This window comes from Pinus tabuliformis, chromosome 4_2, assembly GCF_031772625.1.
Source record: "Pinus tabuliformis cultivar Carrire ecotype Pingquan chromosome 4_2, CPIR1, whole genome shotgun sequence".
Classification (NCBI taxonomy): domain Eukaryota; kingdom Viridiplantae; phylum Streptophyta; class Pinopsida; order Pinales; family Pinaceae; genus Pinus; species Pinus tabuliformis.
The window spans coordinates 1,085,819,461-1,085,833,612 of record NC_142304.1 but is presented as its reverse complement, the minus strand read 5'-3'; positions in this window follow the sequence as shown (position 1 = coordinate 1,085,833,612).

The following is a 14,152-nucleotide window of genomic DNA, read 5'->3' as shown; positions in this document are numbered from 1 at the left end:
AAGATACTTGTTACTTCTATCAAATCAAAATGATATTTTAAAAGCCCAGAAATCTGTGCAAGATACCTTTGCACAGATCAATCCACAAAGGCTATTATCTAGCAAATACAAATAAAAGCAGCAGAGTATTAAGAACAATATTACAACATAAATCTGAAAGAGGAACACCACGATTTGAAACCCCAAAATCTTTGCGTTTTATTAACCAGAAAAAATTTACAAGAGTTTTCTTAGAGCAAGTACACGATTGAAAAAATCGGATCCAAATAATGAAGAGAGACCTCTAATTTATAAATAAATTCCTCAACGGCTAGTTGGCTTGTGTTATGAAACCAACTCACAAAAAGATAGAAAAGATACATCAACGCCTTAGAATTCAGCCTCTTCGAGGGGGCAACCTCCTTTACATTACATAAATGAAAAATTCTTGGATGATTCAAATGACAAAACCTCCTTTCTATATATAGGAGTCTAAGAGGTCACAATATAACCAAGCCGACCCAACAATAATAATATAAGGGCACAAAAATAACAGTAGAGGGATTCTATGGGGCACAGTAATAACAATATGGGGACAATAGGGGCACAACAATATTAATAAAGGATACAACTACAATATTACTGGGGGCATCACTACTATTATAGGGACTTAACATGCCCCTCTCCTTCAAAAAAGTGTTATCCTCAACGCTTGAGTAGTTTTGGATGCTTTTGTATAAAATTCTCATCCTCCCATGTGGAATCTTCAGCGGATAAGTTCTTCCACTTGATGAGATACTCTGAAATGGATCGATTTCGTAGTTGTCGAGTTCTTGTTTCTATGACTGCTTCCGATTCCAATATAATTTTTCCTTCCTCGTCAAGTTCTGGCAATATTGTTTGAACTGGGAGCTTGTCGTCTATAACCTTTTTTAAACATGAAACATGAAAAATTGGGTGCACTCGAGAAGCTGCAGGAAGCTCCAATTTGTATGCCATAGTACCAATCTTTTGCAACACCTTGTACGGACCATAATACTTTGGTGACAATTTGTTATCCTTCTTAGCTTGCTTGAGGGACATTTGTTTATAAGGTTGTAGCCGTAGGAATATCCAATCATCTACATCAAAACTTCTTTCACTGTGATGTTGATCTGCCTGCTGTTTCATTCTATTTTGCGCCAACACAAGAGTATCCTTTAAGAGTTGGAGAACTTGTTGTTGATGCTCGATGTGATGTTCCACTGCTTGAACCTTAGAATTTTCTCTTAAATATGATGTGATGGATGGTCGCTGATATCCATAAAGTGCCATAAATGGGGTCATTTTTGTTGCAGTATGGAAGGAAATGTTATACCACCATTCAGCCAGAGGTAACCATTTGACCCATTGTGTCTGTTTATCAGATACAAAACAACGAAGATATCCTTCCAAACATTCGTTTACTATTTCCGTTTGCCCATCAGATTGAGGGTGATAAGATGAGCTATGAGCTAACTGAGTACCAAGACAAGAAAATAATTTTGTCCAAAAATTTCCTGTAAAAATGGGATCTCTATCACTTACAATAATTTTTGGGTTTCCATGTAGCTTTTGAATTGTTTCCATAAATGCCATAGAAACTGTACTGGCTTTAAATGGATGTGATAATGCACAAAAGTGTGCATACTTGGTAAGTCTGTCAACTACCACCATGATGACACTCTTTCCCTCAGACTTGGGTAAACCTGTGATAAAATCCATTGAAACCTCTTCCCAACGTTGGCTTAGAATGGATAAAGGTTGTAATAGACCTGGTGTCTTAATTGTTTCAGCTTTATTTTGTTGGCATACCAAACATTTCGCCACAAACTTTTGAATATCCAATTTAAGGCCATCCCAAAATATTCCTTCTTAACCCTATGGTAAGTTTTTAAAAATCCTGAGTGCCCTCCTAAGGGAGAAGCATGCAATTCCAGAAGAATCTTTTGTTTGAGTTGGGAATTCTTACAGAGGTATAAGCGATCTTTGTACCATAACGAATCATTTTTCCAGCTAAATGTATTAGATGTACTGGAATCTTGTTGTAACTTTCGAATAAGTTCCCACACTTCTTCATCATTCTTCCATTCCTCCCTTGCTTCATTTATCCAATCTGGTTGGATAATAGAAATGGCGCACAACAATGCTTCCACATCCTCATCCTTTCTTGAGAGTGCATCTGCCACAACATTTTGCTTCCCTTTTTTTGTATATGATTTCAAAGTCACAACCCAACATCTTTGTGACCCACTTTTGTTGTTCTTCAGAGGATAATCTTTGATCTAAAAATTATTTAAGGCTATCATGATCCTTTTTTACCTTGAAGTGTCTTCCCATTACGTAGGGTCACGCATTTTCTTAATTGCATGTAGTATTGCCAACATTTCCTTCTCATAAATAGCTTTGTGTAAATACTTTCCCTTGATTGGACGACTTTCGAAAGCAATGGGTCTTTCATCTTGCATTAAAACAGCACCAATTCCATTTCCAGAAGCATCACATTCCACAATAAAGGTTTTTGTGAAGTCTAGTGTAGCTAAGACCGGCACTTGGCACATTGCCTCTTTAATATCTTCGAAGCCTTTTGTTGCTTCTGGAGTCCATGAAAATGCATCTTTCTTCAACAATGTTGTTAGAGGTGTGCTATTTTCCCATAATTCTTAACAAACTTGCGATAATACCCTGTCAACCCGAGAAATCCTCGCAAATGCTTTATGGATGTAGGGATTTCCCATTCCTTAATGGCTTTAATTTTGCTAGGGTCTACCTTAACTCCTTCATGAGATACAATATGAACCAGATATTCCACCTCTGGTTCTCCAAAGAAACATTTGGATCTTTTTGCATATAATTGTTTCTCCTCCAATAGTTGTAGCACCCTGTCAACGCGTTCAACATGATCCTTCTAAGACTTGCTGTAGATTAGTATATCATCAAAAAATACTAACACAAATTTTCGAAGGAAGGATTTGAAAATGGAATTCATCAAACTTTGAAATGTAGAAGGTGCATTGGTAAGGCCAAAAGGCATGACCAAAAACTCATAGTGACCCTCATGAGTTCTAAATGTTGTTTTCGGAATGTCTTGAGTCTTCATTCTGATTTGATGATATCCTAAGCGAAAATCTAACTTGGTGAAGTAAATTGATCCATGCAATTCATCCAATAATTCATCAATGACAGGAATGGGAAACTTATCTTTAATAGTGAGAGCTTGTTGAGCTCCCTATAATCTAGACACATTCGCCATGATCCATCCTTCTTGTGCACCAATACTACTGGAGCAGAGAAAGAACTTTGGCTAGGTTGAATTATACCAGCCTCAAGCATTTCTGCAACCATACATTCAATTTCATTCTTTTGGGCATAGGGATATCTGTATGGCCTGATGTTTGGATGAACACTTCCTGGAATCAAATGAATAGCATGATCATGGTCACGAATAGGTGCGAGACCTTTGGGAGTCTCAAATACCTTGGAATGATTGTCCAAGACTTTTTGGAGATCTGGAGCAATAGATGAATTCGATGTGGAAACATCTAGCGAACATAATTGTGCAATTACACCTTCTTGTTCTTTTTTTAGAAGTTTTGTCATACCGTTAGAGCTTATTATCTTTCCCGGTTTCCCTGCAATACCCCTTAATTCAACTTCCTTTCCTTCCGCATAAAATTTCATGAAAAGTTCTTGAAAGTTAAAAGCTATTGTACCCAAGGATTGTAGCCATTGGACTCCTAGTACAACATTAGCACCTCCCATTGGAATGGAAAACATTGGGCTTTTCAATACATATTCTCCCATGGATAGCTTGATATTATGGCACTTTCCAGAGCAATTTATCGTTCCTCCATTTGCAACCATCACTTGACACTCTGATGCTGGATATAGGAAGCAATTCAATTTTTTTGCTATCTTACAATGAATAAAATTGTGGGTACTTCCTGAATCAATCAACACTATTACCTTTTTCTTCTTGATTTGTCCTTCTATCTTGATGGTTTGAGGAGTGGTAATTCCAGCCAATGCATTACAAGATATGGTCGGTTTTATTTTTTCTTTATTTAGGCTTTGTTCCTGGAGTATATCCTCTTCTTTTGATCTTTCTTGCTCCTTTTCTTCTTCCTCTTCACAATATATGTAGAATAATTTCTTTTCAGCACACTTATGACCTTTAGTGTATTTTCTATCACAACTGTAACACAACCCTTTTGCTCTTTTTTCTTCCAATTGTTGTGGTGTCAACCTTATAGGTTGTGGAAAGCTAGGGACAACAACACTTCCATCTTTATAGCTGTGAGTGGTATGCTTCCTGGTTGCCATAATTTTGCTTTCCATTTTCCTTGCTAACTTGAATGCCTTCTCTAATGAATCAGGTTCCCAAAGGCGAACATCATGTTGGATATTATTCTTTAAAGTTCTTATGAACACATCAATCCTATGCTCCTCTGAAATACTTTTTACCCTTATGTTCAATTTTTGGAACTCTTCAATGTGCTCCATTATTGAACCCATTTGTTTGAGACTTATCAATTGGCTAAAAAAAGTGTTGATTTTTGTATCCTCATAATGTGTTGTCAATTCTTCCGTAAAAATTGCCCAAGTGATAATTTGTTTACGAGAGCAAAGCCATTGATACCATACAAACTGATTTGGTTCCAAATATAAAATTGCAATACGTACCTTTTGTGTGTTTTGCACATTATTGAGATCGAAAAATTGCTCCATCTATAATATCCATGTTGCGGGATCCTTGCCATCAAACTTCCTCATATCGATTTTTGGAATATAGTGGGTCTTCGATCCAACATTAGAGTCTATGGAATCATGATTAACATTTCTTTTGTTTTTATCATGAGTTTCCTTTACTACCCTTTCACCATTAGTGACCATTTCTTGTAGCAACTTATTCATATTTATCTTCAATTCTTCCATCTTATCATCCATGCCATCTATTTTAGCGTCCATGCCATTCATATTAGCTTCCATGCCATCCATCTTAGCTTCTATGCCTTTCTTTAAACAATCCATCTTAGCTTCTACACCTTTCTTTAAACTATCCATCTTAGCTTCTACATCTTTCTTTAAACCATCCATCTTAGATTCTGTTACTTTTTGTGCAAGTGACACTTGTTGCACTTGGTCTCGTAATTTTGATATATCATGTTGCATTTCTTCCTCTTCTTCATGAGTCATGCTAGAGCTTTCAGGTTGCTTACTAGGTGTTTTCATTTTCTTTCCTCGGGGCATCAATTACCGATAATAATGCTTTACTATGCCCTTTGAATTCCTTCAAACTAATTTTTCAAATCAAGTTTATGCAAAAAATTTAAAAAAACTACACACCTTTTTTCACTTTGTAAGAGCTTGATATTGAATCTGATGTATCTCTATAATTTCGGATCATCCAGTTTTGAAATTGCGACATGTAGTAGCCCTCTGCGTCCTCTTTCCGATGCCACCAGTCTGATCCAAATTGGATTCTCCAAGGAAGAGTTATGCACAATCTCCCAAGATGACTTGATTATAGACCTTTCCAGAAGAGCAAACTTGTATGAAGTGCCACCTGTCACTGTTTCAACCTTTGGCTCTGAATAATATATACAAGAAACTACAGTCCGTCCTCTTTCTGCACCTTCTTACAAAATTTCAATCTGATGCTCAAAGAGAAAGTTATGACGATTTTCCCCAGGTCACCTGTTTGGAATGCAATTCAGGAGTCTACAAAACGACCAACTTCCTCAGATCATATCTCTGCAAATATAGTGCGAAAAGCTCTGAAATTCGAACCCGAGGTTCAATGCGATTTCGTCTCAAATGGGTTTTTCTTTTTTGCTTCTAAAACGTCACAGAAAAAAAAGTTATAGCGAAAATGCCACGATGACCTATTTGGAGCAGCGGAACCCTAGAATCCAAAGCTCTGATACCAAATGTTATGAAACCGGGTCACAAAAAGATAGAAAAGATAGATCAACGCTTTAAATTTAGCCTCTTCGAGTGGGAAACCTCTTTTACATTACATAAATGAACAATTCTTGGATAATTCAAATGACAAAACTTCCTTTCTATATATAGGAGTCTAAGGGGTTACAATATAACCAAGCCGACCTAACAATAATAATATAAGGGCACAAAAATAACAATAGAGGGATTCTATGGGGCACAATAATAACAATATGGGGACAATAGGGGCATAACAATATTAATAAGGGATACAACTACAATATTAATGGGGGCATCACTAGTATTATAGGGACTTAACAGCTTGATCCCCATCAAAGCAATCTTAACCGTTGATGAAGATCAAATGTTCTTTCAATCATCACTGTTGAAATAAAATTATTTTTTGAAAAAATTTGAATTTCACTTTTTTTTTTAATTAACTCAAAAATGATTATTTTGAGTTAATTGCCTCAAAAAATTGACTTTGACTTAACTACTATGGCCCAAGGGTCCAAAATATCTTGAAATTTTCAATATTCCCTTGGCTGGGGACCTCCAAAAACTAGAATCTTTAAAACCCACTTATTTTAAATTTTGCAGAATTTCATTTTTCCTGTGACCTAAATTAATTAAATTTCTGGTTTTAGCATTTTAATTTATTTTAGCCAGAAAATTTAATTAATTGACTCATGAGGGGATTATTAATTTTTTCAACCCTCTAATACTTTAGCGTTATAGCTAAAATATTATTTACATGAAATATTACATTTCTAACCTATGAAGGGGGGACACCCGTTTGTTATAGACCTTCAACACTTACCCGTTTTTGTGACACAAAATATGATCTAGTAGACTAAGTTACTTGTAATAAAATAATCTAACCAAATAGTTAGAATTATTCCCAAATCACTTTTACATAGACTCGATAAATAACATTAGGACTCATTTAAAATCGCGACGACAAAATCCACCCTAGCTTTGGGGTGAGGTTGGAGGGAAAAACTCTATCGGTCATTTGTGTTTAGAAACACACATGAATCGTTGAGACAAAAAACCTCCTAGGATAGAAATCCTCATCAGAAAGATAAACTTCCTTAGGTTGTCACATACATTTGTCTTACTAGGATCATTTACATTACAAAACGCAGAATGGGTTTACAAAAACTTCAGTGTACATATAGCTAATAATGATGAATCTGAATGATGAGAACACTCGAACATGATAGATCCCTTTTTGTGAAAAAAGGGGTGTACTGCTATGGAGTAGTTGACATGGAGTGGTCAACAAGGTGTTCTAGTCTCGACTTTGGTTAGAGAGGCTAAGAAACACTAGATCTCCAAAACCTAGAAAAAGTTTTAGAATAAAACACCTAGAGATTGCTCAATTAAGTTAATTGATCAATAATGAAATATTTCCCAAGTTTAACTTAGGAAAAGTGATTAATTAGCAGTAATTAATTGAAAAAGGTGATATTTCTCTAGAAACTCACATGGATCGACTCAAAGATGATCTTAATCATTGATGGGGATTTAATCATGGCCACTGGTTCACCAATGAAAGATTATAAGATTAGGTCAATGGTGTTGAGGAGGAACACACTCGAGAGGTCGATTTCCTTGGCAGATTGAGCATCCAACAGTTGAGTAGAGAGATTTTGAGCCATAAGGGAAGCAAAGACAGAGAGGGAGTAGAGATTGTGAATCAAGAGGGAGATTTCCAGTTCCAAAGAGGTAGCAGCAAGAGGCCGAGTTATTCCACTAGAGGTTGTGCAGGGACTGCGTAGGCAACTACAGAGTGGCAGATCGATTTAACTAAGCAGGGAGTCGATTTAGCTTCTAAAGGATAGGAAAATTTTCTAGAGGGTTGGAGGATCATTTCCAACAGCAGCAACAGGCAGGACATCTGACTCAGAGGTAGATTCTGGGAGTGCGAGTTACAGGTTGCACATTGGTCTTGGAAGATCAGTTTTTCTGAGTGGTAATGTGTCGGGATTGCCAATGGAGGAGGGAGAACTTTCCTCAATAATTTTACCGATTTTTCTTGTCGAGGATTGCCAGTTTTTCGACATCCAGATTGTACTCAAATTATACATTGCTGCATAATAATAAAACCTTCATCTGCTACACCAATTTTCCCACATTAGGTTTTTTCGGGAACATTTGTCCAAATATAATTGTGTCAATTTTATTGTGCGCTAGCATTTTCTTAGTTTCCAACATTTTATTTTCCGCAACGTTTTCATGGTGAAAGTTGCAGTTGTGGTTTTATTTGTTATTTGTTGTAGCAAATAAAATGCACTTAATATTAATCAGTTGGGAGAATAATTTCCAGTTGCTGCAATAGTTGAAAAATTTAACACGGGGTCCCATACTAATCTCAAAGTGAGACTTCCATGTGGACACTGTGTCGATCTAGTCATAATTGTGGCCCTCTTGTGCTTCTGTTGAGTCATCCATTCTCGTAAACCTTCATGTCAACTCCAATAAGAGACAACTCTATAGCATTGAAGTCTAGCTTGCTAGGGCATTCCGGCAAGGCCATAATCCACGTTTAGATTTCGATCAAAACAATAACAGGGAAGGCCTTCTTTGACCCATAGTGGTAATCCTGATGATCCCTAACCTGTCATCCCAAGGAAGATGTAGTCTTATTGCTATCGTCTACGTGATCCTTCGGAAAAGAAGTGGTTTGATGACCCAATGGATCCCTGAATCCCATAGCTAGATCGAAAGCCCACAACTTCCAATTCCTGTCGCCTGCCACTGCGTAGTATCAATGGTCATTGAAAATCAAATGTGCCATATAGCTACCCTATAAATGCCACCAATAGACGGATATTTGATACCTACAATTGCGTCAGTGCATGTCGATTTGTCCTGCTCCTGCCTGTTGGATAGTTGGCATTGCCTGGATGGCTAGTGGCAGCAAAGTGTGTTGGCATTGATGTCAACAACCATGGGGGAGATGTGTCAGACAATTGGCATTTGTGTGGATGGCTAGTGGCAGCAAGTGTGTTGTTATTGATGTCAACTAGATGAGCATTGTTGCATCCTCTTATAGAGAATCATCATAGTAACGGGCTTATTGGAGAAGCCATAACATGATGACTATGATGGTTGGGAGTCCCAAGCTTTGAAGGCATTTTGGCCTAAAGTGTTTAGCTTAGATGCTCGTGGAAGTGGCATAGTTGGAAAGTGCTTGGAGCGATCTTTCAAATGGTATGCTGAAGTCTACAAATGGGCTCTTGGATCAAAAGTCATTGACAGTGAAAGTCAGGATCTGCACTGTCAAAGTTGCAGTGCCCGGAAGCCTATAACCTTATTTAAAAGAGATTTGAGATAGCATTGAGTCAGGGTAGCGGGAATAGTGCCCGAAAGGTCGAAAGAAATGTTATGGGATAGTCTTGAGCCGGGGTAGCGAGAACATTGCCCAGAAGCTCGAAACCCCGGAAGGCCTAGAAGTTCGTAACTTTATTTAAAAGTGATTCGGGATGGCAAGGATACAGGTTAGTAGGGGACAACAATTGACGCACCATCAATTGACAGAACCTATAATAGTGATCGTCTGGAAGGTGAAAGCCCAAAAGCAATTTCAGTTGAGAGTCGAGCATTGCAGTGGGGTCAACAGGTAAGAGACCAGAGTGGCATACAAAACGTTGACAGGTGTAAAGTGGGCTAAACCCAAAACCTCCAATAGTAACGCGCAAAGGAAGAAGAGCGGGTATTGGAAGCACTGCACACTAGTGGGCCAGCCCGGAATGTTGATGTGGAATGTTGACACGGAGATTGTGGGCCATACCCGAAGACTATAGACCGAAAGTTTGAGGAATTGCAATTAAAAGAAGTTACTGGCATACGGGGATATGGGTTCATATTTTATGCAGGGCAATAAGGAAACGACAAGCAGACATGGCGGTGTCAGAGACAGCTCAACATGGGTATGTAGCTATTGGCTCAAAGGAGCAACAACGGATCCCACGAGATAGCTAAGCCTGCTGACAGAACCCTGAAGGTGTTAAAAGATAAAAGCGTTAGGATTTTATGGCAATAAACGAAGGTGGGTGACGAAAGATTTTTCCGACATTTGACGGTTCTGTCAAAAGTCGAAAGGCACACCCAGGACTTTGTTTTGTGGTAGTATTCACGTGTTTTGTTCACCAAGGGCCTTCGGGCTATTAATAAAGAAAATCATTGCAAGCAAGCGTTTTGAAGGACTTCAAACAAATATAGAGAAAAAGGGGACCAGGGAAAGGTGCTTGGACACTTAGATGGATGGGTCGGCAACTCTTAGGCTCTTTGCGCTAGATTTGGCCTATGTGCCATCTTTGGCAATACACCACAAGTTGTGGATGAGTCGGCAACGAGGACCGCGAATGCACACGCTGGACTAACGAAGGCAATAACGACTGCATAGATCACTAGATCAAAGTAACGAGGACCACGATTTGTAGAGAGAATTAATGGAGATCAGACCAAACTCATAGAAGCCACGCTGGAGTACATTTTGAGCTCTGTGAGCAATTAATAAGCATGGAGTTCCTCCTTGAGTGTGCAAATTCACTGAGATTTAATTCTCAGTATGGAGAATCACATGGTGCCCATTCTCCGATATGATTGTGCTGCAAGTTCTAGCATTTTCCAGAATATGTTCTTGAGATGACGTTTCACCATATATCTCTGTAATAGGATCTTTTTCATCACTGAAATCATTGATGGTGAAAATTGAAAGGATCATATCCGTGCAACAACTTCCCTTTGAAGCATTTTGATTGACATTATTTATCTATTCACTAGTTCCTTCATGTAAGATTTTTCTAGCGATGGCACATGAAATCTCTTCATGGAATCCTTCATAAGCCTTGCAGAATGGAAAAGGTTGCTCAACAACATTAGTGGATTCAAGCGGATTGGACAGTCTTTGCTCATTTGGAGGATTCCTCTTTGGCCATGGTTTGTTATTTCCTCTATTATTATTATTATTCCTAGGCTGCATACCTTGAGCTTGATTTCTTTCCATTTGAATCCGTTTAGTCTGTATGGAATTCATTTCTCTAGCATGCTCAACCTTCATTTACTTAATCATTTGATTTAGCTCTTTGATTGGATCGTGCTTTATCTCTTTGATTTCTTTTCTTTTTGCTTTTATCGGACATCTTTCAAAACCAGGAATCTCAGATTTACCATATGATTTCTTATCTTTTTCTAATTCTTTAGCTATGGATTGAGCACCAACCAAAGTGGTTGGTTTTGCACGTCTTATCTCATAAGAATTATCAACACAAAAAGCCTCAAGATACTGCTCTAATAATGACTTGTCATGTGGCTTATAGTCTTGAGTCATATCCTTGACAATGCCATTGAATCTTTGGTTGAACTCTTCAACTGTCTCATTTTCATTTTTCTTAATACAATTGATAGCTTTGAATAGGTACCTTCCTTCTCTCTTGTCCCCATATTTATCCTTAAATGCATTGACGATGGCTTGCAAAGAATCAAAAGAATTGTCGGGTTTATCTAAGGACCACTATAATGCATCATCTTCCAGTGAAAGAACAAAAAGGCTCATGTTGACATCTTTGTATGCAACTCCTTTAGCATGTTTAACTAGGAAGGTTGTGAACTTTCTGAGATGGGCTTCTGCATTGATTGCATTGTTCCCTTGAAACATGGGTATCTTGTCTAGGCCAGAATCTGGAAGGTCATGAGGATATCCTTGCACATTGGCAAAATTGCAAGGAGCGAAAAGATCCATGATGGGTTGATTAACGAGATCAAGGAAGAGTAAATGGATATCAGGGAGGGCTTCTTGTCCGAGAAAGATGAGTTGTCTACTAGAAGCAACCCGGTTTAGATGAACTCTGAGAGCCTTTTCAGGATCAGGAGTGGGTTTAATTAAGGTACCAGGATACCTTCTAGTATAGGCTCTTGTTAATGGATGAATAAGTGGAGTCACCACCCAAACAGGAAACTAACCCAAATGTCCAGGTGCAGATAGAAATCAGAGGATGCGCTGATAATAAAGATGAGAAGATGATGGATGAAAAAAAATGGGTTAAAGCGCCAAAATGTGGCGTTGCTGGATTAAGAAGATGAAAATGATAAATGATGAGAATGTTGTGAACGCCAAGGACCAAAAGATTAGTTCAGAGGATGTGGTGATAATGAAGATGAGAAGACGATGGATGAAAAAAATGGGTCAAAGCGCCAAAATGTGGTGTCGCTGGATTAAGAAGATGAAAATGATAAATGATGAGAATGTCATGAATGCCAAGGACCAAAAGATTAGTTCTCGGCAACGACGCCAAAATGTTGTCACTCAAAATGTACAGGCAAGATGCGACAACGAGTAGGGTGGGGGCTATCACATTGATCCTCGCCTTCTTCATTCTAGCTCTCTCCCTACAACAGGCTATGGGGGGTAGTCCCTGTTGATTTGGGGTAGCATCGGATGTGCTCCGGCCACGAAATTTGGTGGAGAGGTTGGGGCACATGAGTTCTCCAATACCCAAAAAGGGTTTGGGTAGATTCTAAACAAATCATAAGATATTAAAATAATTAATATTTTTAATGGAGTCCCTAAGTCTAAACTTAGGGAAAATAAAATATTAATGTGTATTAATATGAATCTGTGTTAGAGTGGTCCAAAATACATGGATCAAGCTAGATCTAATCATAGTCATTGATTAGGGACTTAATCTTGGCCGTTGAGATGTCAACAGGAAAGTATAAGAGGAGGCTTGAAGGTCAATTGGAGAATACACTAGAGTGATTAGTCATTCTATTCTCTAGACCAGGTTTGCTAACAGAGATAGAACCAGTGATCGGGAGAGCAGTTGAGGGGCATTGAGTACAGAGAAACAAAGAAGGCAGAGATTGTGTCGGGAAAGCAGCGCAACAGCCAAGGAGAGTGACGCAGACCCAGCAAGGGCTCACGCAAAGGCAGCCAAGTGCTGCGCATAGCACTAGAGAGGCCAGCGTGTCTGACGCAAAGGCCCAAAAAGCTGACGCAGGGCCTCCTGGGGCTGACGCAAGCCAAGAAAGCCTGACGCAGGGCCAACGTGAGACAGAGAGGGGCTGACGCAGTCCAGATGGGGCAGACGTTGGGGTTGTAGAGAAGTTTTGTGCTGAGGAGCTGCCAAAAGGATTTTCCAGGTTTTCAGCCAGGAGATTTCTCTCAAACTGTGAGGTATAGCTGCTAAGGAAATTCTGTTAAAATTGACAACCAGGGAAAAACTTCATGTGGGTCATCTTATTCATGGCTGATAATATTTTTATTAGATTCCTCTCGTCGAGAGGTGTAGGATTGATATAAATATCATCCAATTCCGATAAGTATTCATGGAGATATGAATTTATTTTGATTATGGAATTATTATCAAGCCGACCTACAACTCATATAGGCTCAGAAGCCCAACAGTCGCATATATTCACCCACCAACGTTGTGTATAAATATAAGAGGATTTTTCCTCATTTAGACTCACTCATCTCATCACATCTCTCTCTCTCTACTGCGCAGATATGAGTCTCTTCTCTACTGCGCTGAAATGGGTCTCTCTCTCTCACACATGTGAAGCCGGAAACTGCTGAAACTGAAGCTGCAACTGCAGAAGTAAATATTGACTTGCGTGGCCTAGAAGATCTCCTCTTTGGAACTGCGCTGTAGGTTCATCTGAACCTCCTTTGAAAGCCGCAACTTTTGGTGGTGGAATGAAGTCAATCCGACAAACGGTTTGCAAGATATCGACTGCCCTAGTTTGAAGCCGGAAACTGCTGACACTGAAGCTGCAACTGCAGAAGTAAAGATTGACTTGCGTGGCCTAGAAGATCTCCTCTTTGGAACTGCGTTGTAGGTTCATCTGAACCTCCTTTGAAAGCCGCAACTTTTGGTGGTGGAATGAAGTCAATCCGACGAACGGTTTGCAAGATATCGACTGCCCTAGTTTGAAGCCGGAAATTGCTAAAACTGAAGCTGCAACTGCAGAAGTAAAGATTGACTTGCGTGGCCTAGAAGATCTCCTCATCTGAACTGCGTTGTAGGTTCATCTGAACCTCCTCTGGAAGCCGAAACTTTTGGTGGTGGAATGAAGTCAATCCGACTGTCGGTTTGTGAGATATGGTCTGCCCTAGTTTGATAATGAAGCCGCTAATGCCATTGCTACTGATATAGGGTTTGCTACTACTGATATGAATCGGATTTATTGTACTATTTCT